Below are 25,669 nucleotides of genomic sequence, written 5' to 3'. Positions count from 1 at the left end.
TTTCCATAAAACATGTAATTGGAGTTTTGATAGGCATTGCATTATATCTGTATTGCTTAGATAATACGGCCATTTAACTAAAAAAAAAAGATCAAATTTGCATGGAACCACAAAAAACCTCAAATAGACAAAGCAATCCTGAGAAAAAAGAACCAAGCTGGAGGGATCACACACTATGACTTCAAATTAAACTATAAAGCTACAATAATCAAAACAGCATGGTATGGGCTGAAAAACAGATACACAGACCAATTGAATTGAAAGCCCAGAAATAAACACACAACTACATGAGTAACTAATTTTCTACAAAGGAGCCAAAAATATACAACAGAGAAAGAAAAGCCTCTTTAATAAATGGCATTGGAAAAATTGGAAAGCCACTGCAAAAGAATAAAACTAGACTTCTATTTGACACGATACACACAAATTAAAATAAAATGGATTAAAGACTTGATTATAAGACCTAAAACAGTAAAATACATAGAAGATTATATAAGTACTAAACTTATGACATAGGTTTTAGAGAGGTTATTTAGAGAGGCAAGGGAAATAAAACCAAAAATAACTAAATAGGACAAAATCAAACTAAAAAGCTCCTTCACAGCAAAACAAACCATCAAAAAAATGAAAAGACAACCCCACTGAATGGGAGAACATATTCGCCAATGATACATTGGATAAGGGGTTAATTTCTTAAATATGTAAAGAACTTATACACACCCTGGAATACCATGCAGCTATAAAAAAGAAGGGTCCCTTATCCATTGGGACAGCATGAAGAAAACTGGAGAATATTATGCTTAGTGAAATAAGACAGTCAGAGAAAGAGAAGTGCCACATGATCTCACTCATATGTGGAATCTCATGAACAAAATAAACTAATGAAAAAAATAATAGATCTAGAGACATAGAAGCATGGAACAGACTGAGGGATCTCAGAGGGAAGGTGGGGGTAGGGGAGTGGGTGGGTAGAAATTAACCAAAGAAGTTATATGTCTATAAGCATAACCCATGCACACAGACATTGTTATGGGGAAGGCTTGGAAGTGGGGTGGATGTAGGATGGAGGGGATCAATGGGGAAAAAGGGGGACATCTGTAATACTTTCAACAATAAAGATAAATTAAAAAAGAAAAAAAAGAACTTATACAACTCAACACCAGGAAGACCCCTATCCATTTAAAAAATGGGCAAAATACCTGAATAGACGCTTCTCCAAAGAGGACATACAGGTGGACAATAAACATGTGAAAAAATGCTCAAAGTCACTAATCATCAGAGATGCAAATTAAAACTACAATCAGGTATCATATCACACCTGCCAGAATGACTACCACCAATAAATCAACAAACAACAAGTTCTGGGGAGAATGGGGGGAAGAGGGAACCCTAGTGCACTGCTTATGGGAATGCAGATTGGTGCAACCACTGTGGAAAACAGTATAGAGTTTCCTCAAAAAGTTAAAAAATGGAACTGCTTTTTGACCCAATAATCCCACTTCTGGGAATATATCCAAAGAATCCCTAAAACACCAATCAGAAAGAATCTATGCACCCCTATGTTCATGGCAGCATTATTTACAATAGCCAAGATCTGGAAACAACCCAAGTGCCCATCAGTAGATGAGTGGATAAAAAAGCTGTGGTACATTTACACCATGGAATACTACATGGCTCTAAAGAAGAAGGAACTCTTACTTTTTGCGACGACAGCATGAATTGACCTGGAGAGTATTATGATAAATGAAATAAGCCTGTCAGAGAAAGACAAATATCATATGATCTCACTTATGTGTGGAATCTAATGAGCAAAATAAACTGAAGAACAAAATAGAACCAGAGGCATGGATACATGAAACATACAGACAGTTCTTAGAGGGGTGGAGTGTGGGAGCACTGGAAGAGATTATCCAAAGAACATATATGCATATATGCATAGCCCATGGACTCAGGCAACAATGTGGTGAAGGCCAGGGAGGGAGGGCCTGAGCGGAGGTGAGCAAAGGCGGAGGATGAGAGTCATCTGTAATAGTGTCAACAATATTTTTTAAAAATCAATAAATACGTTTTTTAAAAAACATTCTTAACTTCACTAGCTATAAGACAACAACCCTGGTAGCTCCGTTGATTAGAATGTCTTCCCATTATACCAAGGTTGCAGGGCACATACAAGAATCAATGAATGAATGCATAAATAAGTGGAACAACAAATCTCTCTCCCTCCCCCTTTCTCTCTATCTAAGCTCAATAAATAAAAAAGAGAGAGAAATACAAATCAAACCACAATGAGATACCTGTTAGAGTGGCAACTATCCATAAGACAATAAATAATAAGTATTGGAGGGGTTGTGGAGAAAAAAGAACCCTCATCTATTGCTGGTGGGAATGTAAAATGGTGCAGCCACTGTGGAAAATAGTATAGAGGTTCCTAAAAAAAATTATGAATAGAACTACCATATGATATAGCAATCCCTCTTCTGGGTATCTACCTGAAAATTTTGAAACCATTTATTTGTAAAGATATATGTATCTCTATGTTCACTGAAGCATTTTTCACAATAGCCAAGACATAGAAAAAACCTAACTGTCCTTTAATGAATGACTGGGTAGAGAAGTTGTACATATATACAATGGAATACTACTCAGCCATAAAAAAAAAAAAAAATTTGCATTTGCAAGAATGGATCCTGGGAAAATATCATGCTAAGTAAAATAAGGTAGATGGACAAGCACAGGAAACATTTGATTTCTCTCACATGTGGGATGTAAAACAGAAAGCAACAACCAGACCAAAACAACCAACCAAACAATGTAATATAAAGAAGATATAGTATAGAGTTGTATACTTGAAACTTCTATAATATTATTAAACAATGTCCTCTCCATACATTTATTTATATATATATATGTAAATTTGTATATATATTTTATCTTAGCCCCTGTTCCTGGCACAAAATCCCTTGGAACTTCCTAAGAGATAAGAGGTAACGGTGTCTTTTTTTTATGTTAATGAGCTGACTAGTGCAGTCCTGGGTCACTTAGAGTTGGGAGCTGGTTGTCAGGGAAACCATCCAGGTGATTAGTGAGTTTGAACTTTCAGTTGCACCACATTGACCTCTGGTAGAGAAGAGGTGCTGGAGATTGAGTTCACTCATAATTGGCCATTGATTTAACCAATCATGCCTATGTTATAAAGCCTCCATAAAACACCTAAAAGATAAGGCTCAGAGAGCTTCTGAGCTGGTGAACACACAGAGGTTTGGGCAGAGTGATGTTCTCACAGAGGGCATAGAAGCTTTGCGTCCTTTCCCCATTCCTAACCCTGTGAATCTCTTTCATCTGGTTGTTCCTGAGTTATGTACTTTTATAATAATTGGAAATTTGTAAACAAATGTTTCTCTGAGTTCTGTGAGCTGCCCTAGCAAATTAATCAAGCCCAAGGAGGAGATCATTAGACCTCCAATTTATAGCCAGTGTATCAGGCACATAGGTGATAATCTGAACTTACAAATGACATCTGAAATAAGAGGGTGGGCAGTCTTGTAGGACTGAGCCCTTAACCAGTGGGTTCTGATGTTATGTCTACATAGATACTATCAGAATTGAGTGGAATTATAGTTCACCCAGCTTGTGTTGCAGAATTGCTTGGTGTGGGGAAAACCCCATACATCAGAATTGGTGTCAGAATCCTAACATTGATCCAAGACTCCTTCTATCTCTCCTGAATAATTATAAATATCTCCTAACTGCTTTGTTTGTTTGTACTTTTGCCCCTGAACCATACATAACAACCTGAGGTACCCTTATGAAGTGAAAGATAGGCTATGCCCAAGATGTTACTGGTGTCCCATCTCACCCAGAGTAAAAGAAAATGCCCTTTCTGATCTCAGTTTCTTACACTTAGCCCTGGCTCATACCAAACCAGCCTCCTTTTACACCTCTAACACATCAACCTGCTCCTATCAGGATCTGATGTTCCATTCCCTAGAATGCTTTTCCTCAAATTATCTGCATAGGTCATTTCCTCTTTAACTGGTTTCATGCCTCAGCCCTTGTGTCATCTTAAGAGGACTGCAAAAAATAGCAAGTAATTCCTCAGTGTCTCACCAACAAACACCCACAATCACACACATGGATCCCAATACTCCTTAAGTTATTTTATTTTTCTCCATAACATCATCTATACTCTCTTCATGCCTCATATCTTAATAACTACATGTTATATACTGACTTAAGTCTCAGATTTATTTCTTCTGCATATAGAACACAAAACATTATTTAATGCATTCAAAATATATTTATTTATTCATTTACTCTGTAAATTATTTAATTTTTGTTTGCCTCAATTTACTCAGTTGTAAAATAGAAAAATGTTTTAGCAACTACCACTTACGATGTTTTAAGCGATTTAGAGTCAGAATATATGTTGAAGTAATTGGCACAGTGCCTATAATACAAAAAATTACCATTCAGTGTTAGCTATTTATATTGTAATTTTCTGGAGGACAGGTGATTATATAAATAAGAAAATGAATAATAATATCCCATTGGCTATTAATAGGTGTTTTTACGTCTTAAGGAGCAGAGCCTGAGATGGGAATTCTTGTTAAGGAGATTAATGGAAGGGAAGCTTTTAGGAGAGGAAGTGAAGGAAGTAGGACAAATTAGACAAAGAAAAGCTAAGTATGTGGTGTCTGATCTGAATAGATTTTGGGGGGCAGTGGGAGATAAATTGTAATTTTTATATTAGAAAACAAACATATAGCTTGGGATGGATTTGAGGCAAATTATGCCATAAACAGGTTTACTTTAAGTGGCTAAACAAAGTTTAAAGAGCAAAGTAATAATAAATAAATAAAATTTCCAATACAGGACCAACAGTGCAAAATGTGGTATATGAGTCAGTACCTGGATAATATAGTTGTTTTGCAATAGTTTAATTTTTAGGTATATTTTGTTAACTGTCCATAGTCCACAACTCCACACTTCAACAACAACATGATGATAGTCCTTAAAAAGAACTACTTAAAACCCAGATGTTTCCTCATTTGACCAATTCCACCTAAATTGAAAAGTGCAGAAGGGCTTAGATATATCCAGAGTAAGCCACATGCAACATGTTACTTGATTAATTTTCTAAAGTGGGGTTTCAGGACAATGACAGGGAAGATAAGGGAAGAAACATCCACTAAAACTTCTAAAATTTTATCACAATGTCAGAAATTAGAGATACTGATTACAGAGTTTGAAATTAATTCACGAATAGCTCCGTATGTTTCAGTGGTCCCAATTCATGTCTCTTCTATTCTCTTCCCACCTTTAATTGAACTCCAATTTTAGACTGATGATCACACTCAATTTCAAAGCCTCCCAGGAATCCCTGAAACTTATAGAGCATGCGGCGGGGTTGGTGATTGATTTCTTTCAGTTTGTTTATCTGAAATTTCAAGGAGATTAACAGATGGAATGTCAGATTCAAATGAAGTTTTATTGGTTCAAGTGAAAAAGTGCAATTAGATTGTTGTCTAAGTAGATTAACACTCTGAACCCCTAACTGCTCTAAATACTTACCACTAAGACATGCAACTATAGATCCCAGGCAGCTAAACAGCAGCCAAAACATAATCGGCCATTGATAAAGCTTTTTTATCCTTGAATTATACTTTCTATTGAATCCACTTGTCAATAATAATAGCTATTCTGCTTTTTATTGCCCAAATATACGCTGAACAGAATAAATTTTAAAGATTTTGATGCTTCATGTTAAAATATAATAAGCTGAAAAAAATGTAATGATTAAAATGTCAACAAATGCAATGCAGACCATAAAGCACCTGATGTGGCAAATAAATAATAAGGATAGTTCCTGGGTTATTGAGAAACTGGGACTATCTTTTAAAAGGTTCATTTTAAATAATAAAAACCCACTAAGATTTAGCACTTTATGAACCATCTCCTGACTCAAGCTTGGCTCTTCAGTGTTACAAAAATGGATGTAGCAAAATAGTTTATACTCTTGTATATTTTAAATCACTTCCAGATAGATAGCCATTCTTTATGTGATTTACTGGTTCATCTCATAGTAAAGAAACCTGTGATACTCCCCTCTCAAAATACTCACACAACCAGTGGCAGAATGGGTGACAAAAGGTAATATATAAGTATAATTATGTACTCATACACTTGATAGGGTCACAATAAACATTTGCTAAGCACTAAATTAAAAGTGACTGACTATATTCAGTACCTTATAGGATGGTTTCTCAGCCTTGACACTACTGACATTTTGGGCCAGATATTTCTGGATCACGGGGACTGTACTGTGCACTGTAAGGTGTTTTGCAACATTTCTGACCTCTACTCACTAAATGCTAGTAACACCTTCTTCCCAAGTTGTGACAACCAAAAATGTTTCCAGACATTGCCAAATGTCCTGGGAGAGTGTAGGGGGCAAAATCCCCAATTGTTATATCTGATGTAAAATCATATTAATTACTAAGGATGCAAAAGAGCCAATACAGAAACTCAGTGCTCAGCAATATTGTTAACTACAAAGCTATGTAAGACTTTTCGGGCAGCTAAAGGTTCGGTCTTAGGCATACTGAAGAACCAGAGATGGCTGAGTGGTGAAGGCACATAAGAGAATGTCAAGTCTACTCTCTCATGGGCCACACAGTGTTCAGCCCAGCTCCCCAGAAGCACCTCCGAGACAAAGAAAATAAAAAGTCCAACTGCATTCAATTGATTTGCTATCATCTTATGAGCAATATGCAAACCACTTAAGATGCTGTCTCTATTACATTTATATGCATAACTAGAGCATTTATGTCCTTTAGCCACTCCTGACTGTGTGAACCAGTCTGCACGGACCATAGTCTGTGAAATCATGGTGTGTATGGGGGTGTCTAATGGCAATTTTAATTTCCTAGACTCCTCTTCTAACTCATAACTGTTCTTTATTCCAAAGTTTTGCATACCTATACATTAAATAATTAAATTATATGAGAGAATATTGAATTTTCTCTCCCAATATCCCATTAAAATGTTAACGTGTATCCAGTTATAGAAATCTAGAAATATTGTTGGGAGACAATTGCCTAGGACTTTAACATTTTTGCACATCTTGCCAGCAGGGATACTAACTACCTTTATTTCAGATTATCTTTTCATGATGTATGTATAGTGAAAGGTTATGGAAAATAGAGATAACGTCTCCATCCAGGGACAAGGAGAAGTCTGCTTACTGTCCAGTATAATAAAGATAACATTTCCCTGTGAAGCAAAATCAGTCACGTTTTATTTGCCTATTTGAAAGATTTGGGTTTGCTGGCTCAGACAGAGTGTCTTTTCTGAAATATAACTCAGTGTATGTATAGATTCAGCCTTACCCTTTTCACATCACCCTGTGGCAGTTAGGACTCAGAGAACAGGTACAAGAAAACACCCCAATTCTGACTGCCGCCTTTTCTGGGAGTGACAGAGTCCTTTGTCTCTGACCCAGGGGTGGCATGTCTTGTTTCAGCATGATGAAACTGGCAGGCGAACTTGTGCTTTCTACTCCTGATCTTGCTTCTCTATGCACATCCTTTGTTGTTGTTGTTGTTATCAAAGCTGTACAAGTAAGTGACCATCTCTCCTGCTTTGCCTAGACCTTCCCAGTTTTAGTGCTAAAAATCCTGCATCAAAGAAATCCCTTGGTTCTGAAGAAACCAGGACAGTTGGCCATCCTACAACACATATGTAAACTTTCTATATCTTCTCTTTTCCTTTTATTTTTTATCTTTCTTTGTTTTCTTCCTTTCCCTCCTCCTTCTGTAGGTTCTGAAGTTGATTTTATAACTGTTCTCAAATACTTGCTGCACATGTTTGTGGGAGGGTTTGGTGCCTCACTCCATTCATCATGCGATCTGATCTGAATGCTTCTTTCTGGGCTGGTTTTAAGCTTCCAACTTTATGGAATCAAATTTGCCCCTGTGATTTACCTAAGCCAAGGAAATGTGAGCAAAATAACACACAGGCCTTTCAAGGAGAAGTTTCAAGAGTGAGAAAATCATTCCACCATTGTCCTTTGCCATTTCCTCCCAGGCTGGCAATATCTCACATAAGGCTAATCCAAAATCTGCATCAGGTTATCTGTTGCTCCCATATATTGATGCAATCATGCAAAACAATAAAGATATCATCTAATCTTTATTTTGCTAATGTCTCATTTGCTAATGTCTTTCTCATTTTCTATCCATTTTAGCTTAGGAAAGGAACATTATTAACCACACGGAACTGTTAGAAATATTGCTGATTAGTCACCTACATAAGGCCAACATAAGTCCAGAAAAGACTCTATATCTGATTTTTTTTTAAAATGATTCCTGTATCTAGCTATATTTTGTTTTCTAGGGTTGCTCTATATATTTGAGGAAACCAAGTCTCTAAACTATATAAATATTAAGAAAATAGAAATAATTAGCATTAAGTAGAAAAATTTAAATAAAACTGCTTTAAGAGAATGTTAACAGAACTTAAGTTTATAAAAAATTATGACAGTAAATCTATGAGAAAAATAATATAGTAGTTGAGGGAAAACATACCCACACACAAACAGAGAATACAAATTACTAATATCATAAATGAAAGAGGGGATATCACTAGCATGTCCATGTACATTAAAAGAATAACTAAGTAACACTATGAATAAAATATTAGCAAACTGAGTCCAACACTGGGTAAAAAGAATTATACACCACAACCAACTGGGATTTATCCCAAGTACGCAATGTTGCTTCAACATTTGTAAACTAATTATTGAAATTTAACACATCAACATGCTAAAAAAGAAAAAATAATAAACGATCGTATAAATAGATGCCAAAAAAGCATTTGCAAAATTCAATACCACTCGTGATAAAAACTCTCAGTAAACTAGAAGTAGCCCTGGCTAAGTAGCTCAGTTGATTAGAGAATCGTCCCAATATGTTAATGTTGTGGGTATGACCCTCAGTCAGGGTACATACAAAAATCAACCAATGAATGCATAAATAAGTAGAACAACAAATCAATGTTTCTCTCTCTCTCCCTTCCTTTCTTTCTAAAATATCATGGGGGGGGAAAAGTAATGTGAACTTTGTCAACTGGTAAAGGATATCTCTATTAAAAAATAGCAAACCTGCAGCTAACATATATTTCATAGTTAGTAACTCAGGCACTCACCATTAAGATCAGAAACAAGGCTAGGATAGGCTAGGATGTCACTTCTCACCACTGCTTTTCAACATCACTCTGGAAGTTCTAGCTAATGTAATAAGATGGGGAAAGGAAATAACAGGGATACATATCATGAAAAAAAAATTAAACGGTATTTTTTCATGTGTGAAAATTCTGAGGTATTGACCAAAAACCTTCTGAAACTAAAGCAGTTAGAGCAAGGTTACGGGATACAAGGTTAATACACAAAAATCAATCACTTTCCTACACACCAGCAATGAGCAAGTAGAATTTAAAATTTAAAACAGAATGCTATTTACATTCATACCCTTACAAATGAAATAGCTAGGTATATAATTATGTACTAACAAAATATGTACAAGGTTTATATAAGGAAAACTATAAGACTCTGATGGAAGAAAACAGAGAACAAAATAAAGAGACCACACATTTATGCATCTAGAGACTCAATATTGTTAAGATATCAGCTCTTTCCAACTTGATCTATAGATTCAAGGCAATCCTAATAAAAATCTCAGCAAGTTATTTTTATATCAACAAATTGACTCTAAAGTTTATATGGAGAGACAAAAGACCCACAATAGCTAACACAATATTAAAAGAGAACAAAGGTGGACTGACACTACCCAATGTCAAGAGTTACTATAGAGTTATAATAATAAAGACACTTTGGTATTGGAAAAAGAATAGACAAAGAGGTTAAGGGAACAGAACAGAAACCAGATGTAGAGCCACATAAATATAGCCAAATTAGCTATGACAAAGATGCAAAGGAAATACAATGGAGCAAAGACAGTCCTTTCAACAAATGGTGCTAGAAAAATTAAACATCCATATGCAAAAAACAATGAATATAGACACAGAATTTACATGCTCCACAAAAACTAACTCAAATGTTTCATAGACCTAAATGTAAAGTGCAAACCTGTAAAACTCATAAAAGATAACAGGAGAAAATCTGGACGATGTTGGATGTAGTGATGACTTTAGATACAACACTACAGGCACAATCCATGGAAAATATAATTAGAAGCTGGACTTCATTAAAAGTAATAAGTTCTGCTCTGTTAAATATAGTGTGAATATAGAATGAAAACACAAGCCATGCTAGGAGAAAATATTTGCAAAAACATAACTAATAAAGTACCATTATGCAAAATATACAAAAAACCCTTTAAATAAAACAGTAAGAAAACAAACAACTTGATTAAAAAACGGTCCAAAGACACTGCCCTAAAGAAGATATACAGATGGCAAATAAGTACATGAAAAGATATATACCTAGTAGAGTGGCCAAAATTCAGAACACTGACAACACCAAATGTTAGTGTGGATGTATTTCAGAAAAAACAAATTCTGATTTATTTCTGAAGGAAATGCAAAATGGTACACGCACTTTGGAAGACAGTTTGGCAGTTTCTTACAAAATTAAACATATTTTTCCATACATCCAGCAATCACTCTCCTTGACATTTCCCCAAATACATTGAAGACTATGCCCACAACAGAACTTGCATACAAATGTCTATAACAGCTTTATTCAGAGTTGTCAAAACTTGGAAGTAACCAAGATATCCTTTATAGGTAAATGGGTAAATAAACTGTGTTACATCCAGACAATAAAATGTTATTCAACACTAAAAAGATATGAGTCATGAAAACACATGAAGGAATCTTAAATTCATGTCACTAAGTGAAAGAAACCAATCTAAAAAGGCTACACACAGCATGATTCCAACTATATGTCATTCTGGGAAATGCAAAACTACGGAGACAGTAAAAAATGTATGATTTCCAAGAGTTAGAGGGAAAAGAGATATGAATAGGTTAAGCACAGAGAATATTTGTGGCAGTATAACACTATAATGGAGCATGCATGCTATTTCGGCATATTTGTCCAAATGCACAGCACCAAGAGTGAACTTCAGTGTAAGCTATGGACTTTGTGTAGGTTTACCAACTGTAACAAATGTACCACTCTGGTGGGGGATGTTGATAATGGGAGAGGTTTACGTGTGTTGGGGCAGTGGGCATATGGGAAATCTCTGTACCTTCTACTCAACTTGCTGAGAACCTAAGTTTGATCAAAAGATAAAGTTTTTTACTCATACACACAGTCACAGTTCTGAAAGACTGGATACCTGATTCTAGTTTTTAATTTTCCCATAATTAGCTATTTAATTATGTGTAGTTCACAATAGATTTCTGTATATAGTTTTGTAATGAAAAGTGAAGTGATTGAGGTCTCTAAGGGTCCCTCAATTGTTACATTTAGTGATTTCTCTCCACTTTAATAAAAGTTATTAACTTTTATAACACTAAGTTTCTTCTTTTATGAAAGAAGTATATATATTTTATAATGTCATGTTCTAATATTGAGGTTATTCTTTTTTTCTCTAAAATCCTTAAGTGTTCAGACTCAATTTGTTCATATGTACCAGTGTTAACTTCATTCATATGTGAAATCTAATGGACAAAATGAACTAACAAGCAAAATAGAAACAGATTCATAGATAGAGAGCAGGCTGACAGCTACTGGGGCAGGGTGGGGCTAAGTGCAGGGGTAGAAGGATTGAGCTAAAAAGAAAAAAAAAGAGAACAAACTCACAGACATGGACTACAGTGTGGTGATTGCCAGGGGTAGGGGTAGGGGGGATAAATGGTGATGGATGGAGACTTGACTTGGGATGATGAATACATAATACAGTGTACAGATGATGTGTTGTAGAATTGTGCACCTGAAACCTTTATAGTTTTCTTAAATAGTGTCACTCCAATAAATTCAATAAAAATAAAAAGAAATTAAAATGTAAATACATTGGCAGAGATTTTATAAAAAGGCAATTAGAGCACAGCAGGGAGAGGCTCAGCAGTTGAGCATCAGCCTAGGATCCAGGAGATTGCGATTCGATTCCCGGTCAGGGCACATGCCCGGGTTGCAGGCTCGATCCCCAGTTGGGGGCTTGCTGGAGGCAGCTGATCAATGACTCTCTCATCATTGATGTTTCTGTCTCTCTCTCTCCCTCTCTCTTCCTCTCTCTGAAATCAATAAAGATAGATATATATTTTAAAAAGTCAATTAGAAGTCAATAATATTGTAATAACTATGTATGGTGTTAGGTGGGTACTGGAAATACCAGGGGGAACAATGTAAAGCTTATGATTATTTAACTACCATGCTGTACACCTGAAACTAATATAAAAAAATACTGTATGTAAACTGTAATTGAAAAATATAATTAAAAAAATAAAAAACAACACAAAACAATACAAAAGCACCGTTAATACAAAATATACAATTTAGGACTGCTTTCAATAAGCAATGTAGAAAGCAAAGCAGCTGGAAAGGTACAGACCAAATATTGTTGTTTACAAAAAGTTGTGGACATAATTCCATGCAGGATTCAAACCATGTTATTGCCAATGTTTAAAATTGAATAAAAATGCAAGATTATACTAGAATTCATCATGTGTCATTTCTAAAGAAACACAGCAGTCATGAAGTCACCATTTGAGTCAATATTAATTATGGCTCAAATTGCCACCTTTCTAACCTACAAGCTGGCTCTCCATGGGGAGTGGCAATAGGCTCTATAAATGTGGGGTCAATTTGACTTGTACTGCACATAATGTGAATTATTCTCATTGTAAAATAAATGTGTGTATAAACCAGAGTACATTTGGTTCTTTCTCCAGATCATAGATAGCTGAAGGTTCCAAATGAAGTGTTCCTCTAACGGTTGGGAGCTAGTAGAAAAATTTCAATTTGATATTGAAGCTGGAAAGATTCAACATAAATTAATGAGATTGGCCATCTGCAGAAGTGACCCATTCTAACAGATGGTGCCTAAATGTGAGAATGATTACACAAGGGTGCTTCTCAAATCTTATTAAAGAGACTAAAATAAAACCAATGTAAGATAAAGTGTGTCCTAATTAATTGTCACTTTTTCTATGTAATGCCAGCAGAAGGCTAAGGCTTGCTTGAAGTCTAGGGGTGGGAAGAAAAGAGAACCCAGGGGTTAGAATTTGATGTTGGCATTCATTCAGGCAACATTTATTGAGCGCCTACTTATGAGCCAAGCATTAAGCAATATGTTTTCTCTTCCTTAGAAAATAGGAACCACACACTGAAGATAAATGTTTGTATATGCTTGGCAAATGTTTCCTTTTGGTGTAGAGAATTGGGTCAAACTATCAGATTTTATTAATTCTACCAATTTAAATCCTCCAGATTCCTCCAGTCAGATATTTTAATAAGTTTGCAAACTGATTAACCAATATATTTTGTTTCCCCCTTAGTTTTTTCAATTTCAGCATATTTATTAAAATGATTTTACTGAGAAAATACTAAATGGAAGGTACTTGGAAGAAAGCTATGGAGAATGCGATAATAAATGTGTCTTCATATCTTATTTGCTGCTTTCAAAGAGGACATGAAAATCCATGAAAACCTAGCTACAACACTAAGAAAAAGGATATAGAAAAGAGAAAATTCTTCATTTGGCATTGGGAACTGGGGGGAGAATAACAGAGACTTTCATGAAGAAGACATGAGCTGAACCTAAAAATATTTGAACAGCTCTAGAAATGAGGACTAGCCCTCCAATTGGGGGTATAATGTAGTTAACATGTTAAAGCAGGAAAAGGTAAAGCTGGAAGATGTTCTGGAACAGAGGAAGCATGGAGAGGAGTGATAGATAAGGGTTGAAACATTTTGGGTTAAGTTCACTGTGTGCTACATGACAAGATAAATACAATAACCTAAATTCTATAGAACGCAGAAACCACTTACATACTGAGTTAAGATGTGAATGGGGACCATGGGTATGTCTCCATTCACAGTTATGAAATTGCTTTCTGACTTTTAAGTTGACATACTGTTATTTGGATGAATATACTAGCACATGAACATCCCTAGGTACAGTGACAAAATCAATATCCAGATTGTAACATACTAAAGACCAGACTCTGGTTCCATGGTATAAATGTCTCCTGAAGTTGTAAGATAAAAAAATGTTGTAGAGGTTTTTACATATCCTCTGTTTCCTGTAGACTATGATAAAACCCAAATTTTAAAAGCTGAATTGTCACTGAATTAAAAACTGAATTTAGCCCAAACTATGGTTTATTTAGTAAAATAATGTCTTCATCAAAAAACAAAGAGTTTTTCTCTCAAAGCTACTAACAGTAGATAATCACATTGTTGTAAATTTATTTGCCTTTGAATGTGAAATTTCACATACTTTGAGACTGGAACATTGTTTCAGCTACCTTCTTTTTAACAAAAAAATCTATCTTTTGCAAGTACATTTTTAAAATAATTTTTTAAATTTTTTACTTCAAGTCAGAGATCATAGCTAGCTGTAAAGTACTTTTCCATTTAAGTTCCATTCAATAAGGAATTTTCAACATTATTGACATTAGTAATTTCTACTGAGCTGCTTATCTTTTCAATGTGTCCTTGAATTAGAGACCAAAGTGGCAAGTTATGTTCTCCTAGAGACCATGTCTTAGAAGGCTAAGACATTAAAAAAATAAAAACGACCACTTGTGTTACTAACTTCAATATAAATGAATAATTTTTTCTTTTCAGTTCTTTTGATTACTTGATTCAATATCTAAACAAAATTTCTGCTTAATATCAGATTTCAATGCAAGGTAAAACTGAGAAAAGCATTCCATATTAATATGTCACTTGGCTATACATTATATTATCAATAATATGTTTGTATGAAAGTCCTTTTTAATTTTTAATTTCCTAAGTAAAGGATGTTGGTTCATTGCTGTTTCCTTCTAGATAAGCTGTTGTCTGTCACCATAGAGATTTCTGTGGAAATAAGCAATAAGGAGTAACAATAGGTAGAAATCAAAAAGAACATTCATACCTCCAAAAATATGAGAAAATTGGAATCTCTCATAGAATAACGTGATGTTAGGCTGCCAGAATGCTGTTAATGCAATAATTTGTGTTAATTCTCACCCACGTCAGACATAGAATTAGTTCAGAACCCATGTTCCAACAGCCCATTGCCAACCCTTGGGCGTGAGCCACATGCGTGGGCCTAAATGGCTCTTTCCCATTCAATTCCCACCATGCTGCCATCAACGTTCCATAACACCCGAGAGCAGTGGGGGTAGCAGTAGACATCTTTTATCCTATATGTATTCTATCATTGGCACCTCGTGTGCAAGATCCATGCCAGACATCAGGTAGTCTTCCAAGGATAGTGTTCTACATTGAATTGTATACCTGCAAAAGATGCTGAAATCCTAATGCTCAGTACCTGTGACAGTGACCTTATTTGGAAAGAGAGCCTTTGCAGATGATCAAGTTAAAGATGAAGTCATTAAGATGGGCACTAATCCAATGTCTGTATGCTTCTAAAAGGGGGAAATTTGAACACAGAGACAGAGACACAGAAAAAATGCCATGTGGAAACTAATTATGCTGCCACCAGCCAAGGAATACCAAAGATTGCCAATAAATCAGAAACTAGGAGACAGGCATGGGGTAGTCCCTCCCTCAGAGTCCTTGGAAAGAAATGATCCTAGCTTCCAGAACTGTGGGACAAAAAATTTCTGTTGCTTAAGCTATCCAATTTGTGATATTTTATTATGGAAACTAATACAGGTATTAGCTTCATAACTATTGCCTCTGAAAGCATTTTAAGACTGTTGCTCTGCAATACTAACCACTTCTTCTAATCAATGTGGTAACTTTCAACATCTCCTAGGGTGGTCTTGAGCTCAGTCAGACAACAAAGGACAGACGGTCTTACTTCATTCTTAATTATTGTCCCTTCTGATGGTGGGTGCAAAAACCACGGGTAATAACAACAATCTTGGAATGCAGTGGTTGTGACCTAAAGACTTTTAGAGAAGATATTTTTGGTGATGTATCATTCTATGTTAATTAAGTCACTACTATAAAATTCTGGAAGGTCAATCTAGCATGACTAAAAAATGAATTATTGTTTACATTTTCCAAATATTCTGGATAACACTTGATTTGTCATTATCATCAACAAAGCACGGTAAAAATCTTTCAGGGAGTGATCAGGAGCCAGCATTCATGAGCAACACAATGGATGATAAACACAGTGAGTAATGATGAAACCTTAGCATTATGCAATGATTAGGGAAATATAAAAGCAAGGTCCGTATTGGTTTAGTACTGGCAAGATCTGTATTGAATACATAGTCATGGCACTGTGAGTAACAGTAGAGTCTCTGCCTTTTTTGTTGTTGTTGTTGTTTTGTAATGAGAGATATATAATTAGCCAGTGTTATAGACTGAATGTTTGTGCTCTCTCAAAATTCATGTTAAAACCTAATTCCCAGTGTAATTATATTTGGCAGTGGGATCCTGGGATGTGGTTAGTTCATAAGGTTTGAGCCCTTGTGAAGGGAATTACTGCCCTTATTAGAGACCACAGAGAGTTCTCTCCTCCCAGTGAGAAGACAGCTCTCATCTAACAATGAATTTACCAATGTCTTGATCTTGGACTTTTTAGCCTCCAGAACTATAAGAGATAAATGCTCATTGTGGGAGTTACCCAGTCTATGCTATTTTTGTTATAGCAGCCCAAACAGAATAAGACAACTATGCATGATGAATTTAAAAATAAAGAACACAGAAACATGATTTCTGGATCAGAATAGAAATAGATAATGATAGATACTAATAAAAATATTTATGCTCACTGATTGGATAGTAAATAAATACATATTTGTTATTTGTCTTCATCCATGTTTTTGCACCCATCAGTATGTAAGAAAATATACATGTTCTAGATTTACTATTTTAAATATTCATTAATAAATCGATATGCTTCACAAGTCCTCATAAATTATGTATCACATTTGAGCCAGCTTGTTTATATTGCAAAAGACATTAGAAGTGATGGGTTAATATTAGCTAATGGGTGGGGAGTGTCTTCCTCCAGAAAGAGGATCAGTGTTATAGATCACAAGAACCAGATAGGTAGCAGGAACCAGTGACCCTCAATGAAAATCATTTTCAGATTTCCTTTGGCTCCCTCATATCCATCCATTCCTCTTCCCTTTTCCATCAACACTGTGAGGCCTCTGATTTGTGCCAGCTTAATTTTTCTAACTCCAGTGTTAGTTGGTGGCAAACTGGAATTTATCAATGGGAGACACTAGTGGGAAATTAGAGGGCTGATAGCAGAATTCATGACAATGCTGTCACATTTCTAACCTTCAAAGTATTTCTGGCCAAGGTGCATCTTCTCTAAACCCACAGTGTGCCTGTTCCATCTGTTTTATCTCTAGTAACAATGTCCCCGCTCAGTTTCTTCCTAGTTTAAAGGTTATACATGGAAATCTCCAGAAAACCTCAAAGTGTTTCAGAATGACCAGTTCCCTGTATAAATCCTCCTATTATAAATACTTAAGGAAGCTCTCTTTCCTTTTCTTTCTTTTTAAATTTTTAATTGAATTTATTGGGGTGATACTAATCAATAAAACCATATAGGTTTCAAGTGTACATCTCTATAACACATCATCTGCATACTGCATCACGTTCTTAACACTCAAAGTAAAGTCTCTTACTGCTATCGTTTATCCCACTTTTGCCTTCTTCACCTTCCCCTCTCCCCTTTTCCTCTGGCAATAGCCATACTGTAGTCCATGTCTATGTTTTTTGTTTGTTTTTCTTTTTAATCCCTTCACTTTTTCACCCAACCACCAAACTCCCTCCCTTCTGACAGCTGTCAGTCTGTTCTATGTATCTATGATTCTGTTTCTATTTTTTTTTTAGTTTATTTTGTTCTTTAGACTCCACATATAAGTGAAAGATGAAAGACTTAAATGTAAGTCACAAACCATAAAAATCCTAGAAGAAAACATACGCAGTGAATCTCAGACATTTCTTGCAGCAATATTTTTTCTGATATATCTCCTTGAGCAAGGGGAACAAGAGAAAAAATAAACAAATGGGGCTATTTCAAATTAAAAAGCTTTTGTACAGCAAAGAAAAGCATTAATAAAATGAAAAGACAACCCACTGAATGGGAGAAAGTACTTGCCAATGATATATATGATAAAGGATCAATTTTCAACATTTATAAAGAACTTATACAACTTAACACCAAGAAAACAAACAATCCAATTAAAAATTGGGCGAAGAACCTAAATAGAGGATTCTCCAAAAAGGACACACAGGTGGCCAATAGACTTATGAAAAGATGTTCAGTGTTACTAATCATCAAAGAAAGGCAAATTAAGACCACAATCAGATATAACCTCACAACTGTCAGAATGGCTATTATCAATTAACCAACAAATAGCAAGTGTTGATGAGGGTGTGAAGACAGGGGCACCCTCGTGCACTGTTGTTGGGAATGCAGACTGGTGCAGCCACTGTGGAAAGCAGTATGGAGTTTCCTCAAAAAATTAAAAATGGAGCTGCCTCATAACTCAGCAATCCCACTTAAAGAAAACTGAAACAGTAATTCGAAAGAATATGTGCAGCCCTAGGCTCATTATAGCATTATTCACAATAGCAGAGATTTGGAAGCAGCCCAAGTGCCCATCAGTAGATGAGTGGATAAAAAAGCTGTGGTACATTTACACAATGGAACACTACTCAGCCATGAAAAAGAAGAAAATCTTACTTTTTGTGACAGCATGGATGGACCTGAAGAGTATTATGCAAGTGAAATAAGCCAGTCAGAGAAAGGCAAATATCATAAGAAGTTCCCTTTCCTAATGCACTCCAAGATCTGCTCCAGTAGTGCCTTCATTTCTACGTGGCACACCAAATGTGGCAAATCAAGCCCCATTTCTGGATTTCTTTCCCAGTATTTTTAAAGTCTGCTCATCCCCCACCCATGGCTCTGAGAATGGTGTGAGCACCTCAAGAGTCCCGCATGAAGGTGGAATCTTCTGAAGACATAGATGTCAATCAGGCCGAGGACAACACAGTCTCTGATAACCAGTCCCAGCTGCCCAGAATATATGCAACCTCCACATATACTTGAAAACGTGGCTTTGATAGTCTTCTTTTACATGCACTAATGGCAGTGGAACCGCTGAGAAAATTCCACCTCAGAGCTGGTGAATTTTGTCAGTTAGCTCTGCATTTTGCTGTCATTTCTCTTAGAGATGAGGGGCTGAAGTGAATCAATATTGGTCCCCATGTAGTAAAGACTCCAGTAGCACTGCCCTTTCCACTGGAGGATGGTTTGGTCCTGTGATACAAAAGGTGGCTAATGACTCCCATCAGGGTCATGCCTGTCTCTATGCCACAGACACCAATGAAATGGTGACACACAAGTGCACAGGGTAAAGATTTGTTGGTTGGATTTAATGGTTTAGACCATTATTGAGGCCAATACCTATGGTGTAGATGGCCATTCTACAGAGAGTAGAACACTGCCAAGGTTGACTCCAAACAAAGCTTGATAAGTCAGTTAGAGAAAAATGATAATACACTGGCTAGTGTCAAGATGCTGTATAAATTGAACAGAAAGTGTTTGCTGCAGGGATAAAGCTCCTCGCCATGGTCAGTTCTGGCTGCTGGAACCCATTATTGTGCCAAAATATAACAACAGAATATTTGTTTTCCTTCACCCATTTCCTAGAACAGAAATATTTGCAAAAGTAAACACAAATTATGGGTGTGTCTTCCATTTAAATTCCAAACAATAGACAAATATGGGTCTTCTTGGTAAATAAGAAAAAATCATTAGACATAAGATAAAAATTAGTAATTAAAAATAAATGTATAAAAATGGAATAAATTCAGAGCCAATACCTTATACTATCAGAAAAACACTTGAAGTTTTCATATATATATATATATGTGTGTGTGTGTGTGTGTATACACACATATATATATATATATATATATATATATATATATATATATATCATATCCTTTGTGTTGTCCTTGGCCTGATTGACATTTATATCTTCAGAACATTCCACCTTCATGTGGGACTCTTGTGGTGCTCATGCCATACTCAGAGCCATGAGTAGGGGATGAGCAGACTTTAAAAATACTGGGAAAGTGATCCAGGAATGTGGATTGATTTGCCTCATTTGGTGTACCAGGTGGAAATGAAGGCACTACTGGAGTAGATGTTGGAGTGGATTAGGAAAAGGAACTTCCTATGGTATTTGTCTTTCTCTTTTTAATACATATATATATATATATATGTATATAAAGATATATATGTGTATATATATATGTGTATATATATATATATATATATATTTCAGAGAGAGAGAGGAAGGGAGAAGAAGAGAGAGAAAAACACCAATGATGAGTCATTGATCAGCTGCCTCCTGCATGCCCCATGCTGGGGATTGAACACAAAACCTGGGCATGTGCCCTGACGGGGAATCAAATCTCGATCTCCTGGATCCTAGGTCAATTAACAGCTACTGAGTCACACCAGCCAGGCTGAAGTTTTTAATTCACATTCCAAATATATTAATATTTCCTATATGAAACAAGGAAAACCAGCCATGAAAGATGAAAAAATAAGCACTGTAGGTGAGCAATCACTTCAGACATTCCCTCTTCTGCACTTTATTTTAGGAATAGTGGTTATGGATAGTCAATTACACTAACTTTGGGGCATTTTGTAATTGTCACTGCTTAACAATGTTAGTCAATTTTTGTTGTACTGCTCAAAGATGAACATTCTGTACCTCTACAGGATTTGTTTTGTTTTCTTATTTTGTTTCATTTTTTCAGGATCAAATGGTGGTGGTGGAGCAGATCCTTTCCACAGTTAATGTGTTTTCACAACACATTGGGTGACTACTTGTAGCACCCCAGGGGTTCACAGTCCTTCTTTAAAATTCAGTGGTTTAACAATACATTTTTTGCAGTTCTATCACAATTCTTTAACTCAGCAATTGAAGCCACTCATAAATAATGATTGGCATGGGCTAGAGAATGTCTGATAAACATTAAAATGATTTCAACTTTAGGTTTCTGAAAATTTCTGATGACATGGCTGTTTTGACTAGAATCTAAAGGTTCATTTTCAACATATTTTCTATAAACAATCTAGTTGTGAAGACAAGAATTTTTCATTATAAATCAATACATACACTGGATATTTTTCTGCATCAACAGTCAGTTGCTATAAGGTGTATCTTGTCTTTAAGAACATTAGAAAATAGTCATTCTGTCTTGTCTTTACTTTGTAAGAGGAAAAATGAGCTCAAAATGAAGTCTCAGTAACTTAAGCTCTTTTTCACATTGCAGAGAGGCAGTTTTTAGGAGTCACCACAGATGTAAACTGTTCTGATATCACTGAATCCTGTAAGTAACTAGTTCTGGAGGCTGAGAGAAATTGTTTTTATGGCTTCTGATAAATCAACTAATATATCTTTTAGAAGTGTTTATTGAGCTCCAACAAACACAAAACTGAGCTAAGTAATACAGAGAATGTAAAAGAAATAGCAGGTTAAGCTCTAACCTTTAATCTTTGAGAATTCTCTCAGCTGACTCCCTTGCTCTTTTATCACTTGTTTAGACACGATTATTTCAGGGATGGCAGAAACTACAAGTTTGGAGGTCTCCACATCTCACTCATGGACCTGGAATTTCTAAATTTTTGTTCTCAGACAAGTACTTATAACTAAATACATGTGTGTTCTTAATTTTTAGAGTTGCTGGGCAGTTTGCAGAAAATGTTTGAATACTGTCAACTTGTCACAGATACTCTCATCTAACTACTTTGTTACCACTACACAATCTAACCTAACAATTTAAGGTATTGCATCTCATCACAAATATCTGAGGATCATAAGAGATTGATTTCCATAGTTGCTTAGAGACTTTGCATGTATAATTTTGTGAAATCTTTTAATCATAAGGAAGAATGAATATTTAAAATAATTGACACATTTTGTTTTGAAATGTACATCATTCAGAGAATTTAGGATTTATTTCTGTTTTAACACTAATGATTGTAAGAGTTCTGGGATCTCTTGAAACTTTTCCCTTTAAAATGAGAGATTACATTAATTAACATTTCAGATTCTTTACTGATAATATATCAGATTAGATAGATGATGATAGATAGATGATAGATAGATAGATGATAGATGATAGATAGATGATAGATAGATAGATAGATAGATAGATAGATAGATAGATAGATAGATAGATAGATAGATGGATATAGATGATAGATTCTATGGGATAGCAAATGTCTAAAGGCATGGAGAGAGTGCTTCAAGTCTTTGCCCGATCTGCTTCTGGACATGGGCCTTCAAAAAGCAGACTTTGGTGTATGTCTTGGTCCTGTACAACCACACTCAGGCCCAGCAGAGGGGAACTCAAGCTGAGGATTGTTGATAGCTCCAAACAGGGTACCCAGTCAATGCCAGTCACAGAGTATGACATGGACTGACACCAAAGACAATCCAAAAAGACTGAGAGTCCTAGCAGATCTACCTAATACTTAGAAACAAACCCAATAAGGCAGCCAAAATGGGGAGACAAAAAAACAAGCCCCAAATAAAAGACCAAGAGAAGTCTACAAAAGAAGCATTAAATGAAATGGAAATAAGCAATCTATTAGATACAGAATTCAGAATACTGATTGTAAAGATGCTCAACAGCATGAAAAAAGATATGGAAACTATGAAGGGTGACAGCAGAAATAAAGAATAGATTGGAGCCCGGCCGGGCATGGCTCAAAGGTTGAGTGTCGACCTAGGATCCATGTCCAGTTGAGGGCTTGATCAATGACTCTCTCATCATTGATGTTTCTGTCTCTCTCTCCCTCTCCCTTCCTCTCTCTGAAATCAATAAAGATATATTTTAAAAAAAGAGAGAGAGAAAAAAGAATAGATTGGAAGGAATAAACAGCAGATCAGAGGAACCTAAGGATAGGATCAGCAAATTAGAAAACAGGGTAGAAAAAAAATCACTCAATCAGAGATCCAAAATGAAAAAAACAATTAAAAAACAGGAGGACAGTTTAAGGGAGCTGTGGGACAACATGAAACATAACAATATTTGCATTATAGGAGTGAGAGAAGAGGTCAAAAGTAAGCAAGGGTTAGAGAACCCATTTGAAGAAATAATGGCAGAATACTTCCCTAACCTGGTGAGTCACACAAGTTCAGTGGGTACAGAGTCCCAATTAAAAAGAATCTAAAGAGGTCTGTGACCAGACACATCATAATTAAAATGCCAAAAATTCAAGACAAAGAGCGAATCCTAAAGGCAGCTAGAGAAAAGCAATCTGTTACCTACAAAGGAGCTCCCATAAGGCTGTCAGCTGACCTCCCATCAGAAACTCTACAGGCCAGAAGGGAATGGCATGAAATATACAAGAATCTGAAACCAAGACTACTCTATGCTGCAAGAATATCATTCAAGATAGATGGTGAAATAAAGAGCTTCCCAGAAAAAAAAAAAAAAAGAAGGAAAAGGAATTTATTATCACCAAACCAATGTTGCTAGAAGTGTTAACAGAACTGCTGTAATTAGATGCAGAAATAGAAAGAGAAACATAGGCCTAAAGAATTAAATGGCAATAGATAAGTATCTATCAATAATAACTTTAAATGTAAATGGATTAAATGCTCCAATTAAAAGACAAAGGGGGGGCTGACTGGATAAGCAAACATGACCCCAATATATGCTACCTACAAGAGACCCACCTCGGAACAAAAGACTCACACAGGATGAGAGTGAAAGAATGAAAAAAAAAAATTTCCATGCAAATAGAAAGGAAAAAACTTGGGTAGCAATACTCATATTAGACAAAATAGACTTCAAAATGAAGACTATAACAGGACAAGAAAGGTCATTACATAATACTAAAGGGATCAACCCAACAAGAGGACATAATTCTGATAAACATATATTCACCCAATATAGGAGCACCTAAATTTATAAAAAAAACTTCTAGAGGACTTTAAGGGAGAGATCGACAGCAAGAGTCATACTAGGGGACTTTAACACCCACTGACTTCACTGGATAGGTCTTCCAGACAAAAAATCAACAAGGAAACAGTGAACCTAAATGACACACTAGATCAGATGGTTTTAATTGACATTTACAGAACATTTCCCCCTAAAGCTTCAGATTATACATTCTTCTCAAGTACACACAGGACATTCTCAAAGACAGACCACATTTTAGGACACAATACAAGTCTCCACAAGTTAAAGAAAATTGAAATCATATCAAGCATCTTCTTGGACCACAGTGGCATGAAATTAGAAATTAACTATAATAAAAACACTAAAAAACATTCAAACGCATGGAGACTAAAAAGCATGTTTTTAAACAATGAATAGGTTACCAAAGAGACCAAGGAAGAAATAAAAACTTCCTGGGAACATGAAAATGAACACACAACAATTTCAAATCTATGGGACACAATGAAAGCAATCCTGAGAGGGAAGTTCATAGCACTACAGGCCAGCTCAAAAAACAAGAAAAACTTCTAATAGACTCTCTAACCCAACAACTTAAATATTTAGAAAGAGACAACAAGAAAAGCCCAGAGTAAGTAGAAGGAAGGAAATAATAAAGATCAGAGCAAAAATAAATGACATAGAGACTAAAAAAAATACAAAAGATCAATGAAACCAAGAGATGGTTCTTTGAAAAGATAGAGTCATCAAGAAACAAAGAGAGAGAACCCAAATAAAAAAATCAGAAATGAAAGTGAAATAACAACTGACCCAACAGAAATACAAAGGATTGTAAGAAAACACTATGAACAACTATATGCCACCAAGCTGGATAACCTGGAAGAAAAAGACAAATTCCTAGAAAACTACAACCTTCCAAAATTCAATCAGGAAGGGTCAGAAAACCATTGAATAGGCCAATAACTGCTGATGAAGTTGAAGCAGTAATCAAAAAACTTCCAGCACATAAAAGCCCTGGTCCACATGGCTTCACAGGGGAGTTTTACCAAACAGTCAAAGAAAAACTAACACCAATCCTCCTCAAACTATTCCAAAAAATCCAGAGAAAGTAATACTTCCAAGTTCTTTTTATGAGGCCAGCATTAGCCTAATTCCAAAACCAGGTAAAGAAAGAAAATTGCAGGCCAATATCCCTGATGAACATAGATTCTAAAATCCTCAACAAAATATTAGCAAATCAATCCAATAATATATTAAAAAGATCATACACCATGACCAAGTGGGATTTATTCCAGGGATGCAAGGCTGGTACAATATTCACAAATCAATAAACATAAAACATCACATAAACAAATTGAGAGACAAAAATCACATGATCATATCAATAGACACAGGAAAAGCATGTGATAAAATCCAACACCTATTTTTGATAAAAACTCTCAGCAAAGTGTGAAAGAGGGATCATACCTTAACTTAATATGACAAACCTACAGCCAAAATCATACTCAATGGGCAAAAACTAAAACCATTTCCCCTAAGAACAGGAACAGGACAGGGTGTCCA

This window comes from Miniopterus natalensis, chromosome 6 (genome assembly GCF_054644295.1).
Source record: "Miniopterus natalensis isolate mMinNat1 chromosome 6, mMinNat1.hap1, whole genome shotgun sequence".
NCBI lineage: Eukaryota > Metazoa > Chordata > Mammalia > Chiroptera > Miniopteridae > Miniopterus > Miniopterus natalensis.
The sequence above is the reverse complement of the archived record's forward strand: the minus strand, read 5'-3'. Positions refer to the sequence as shown.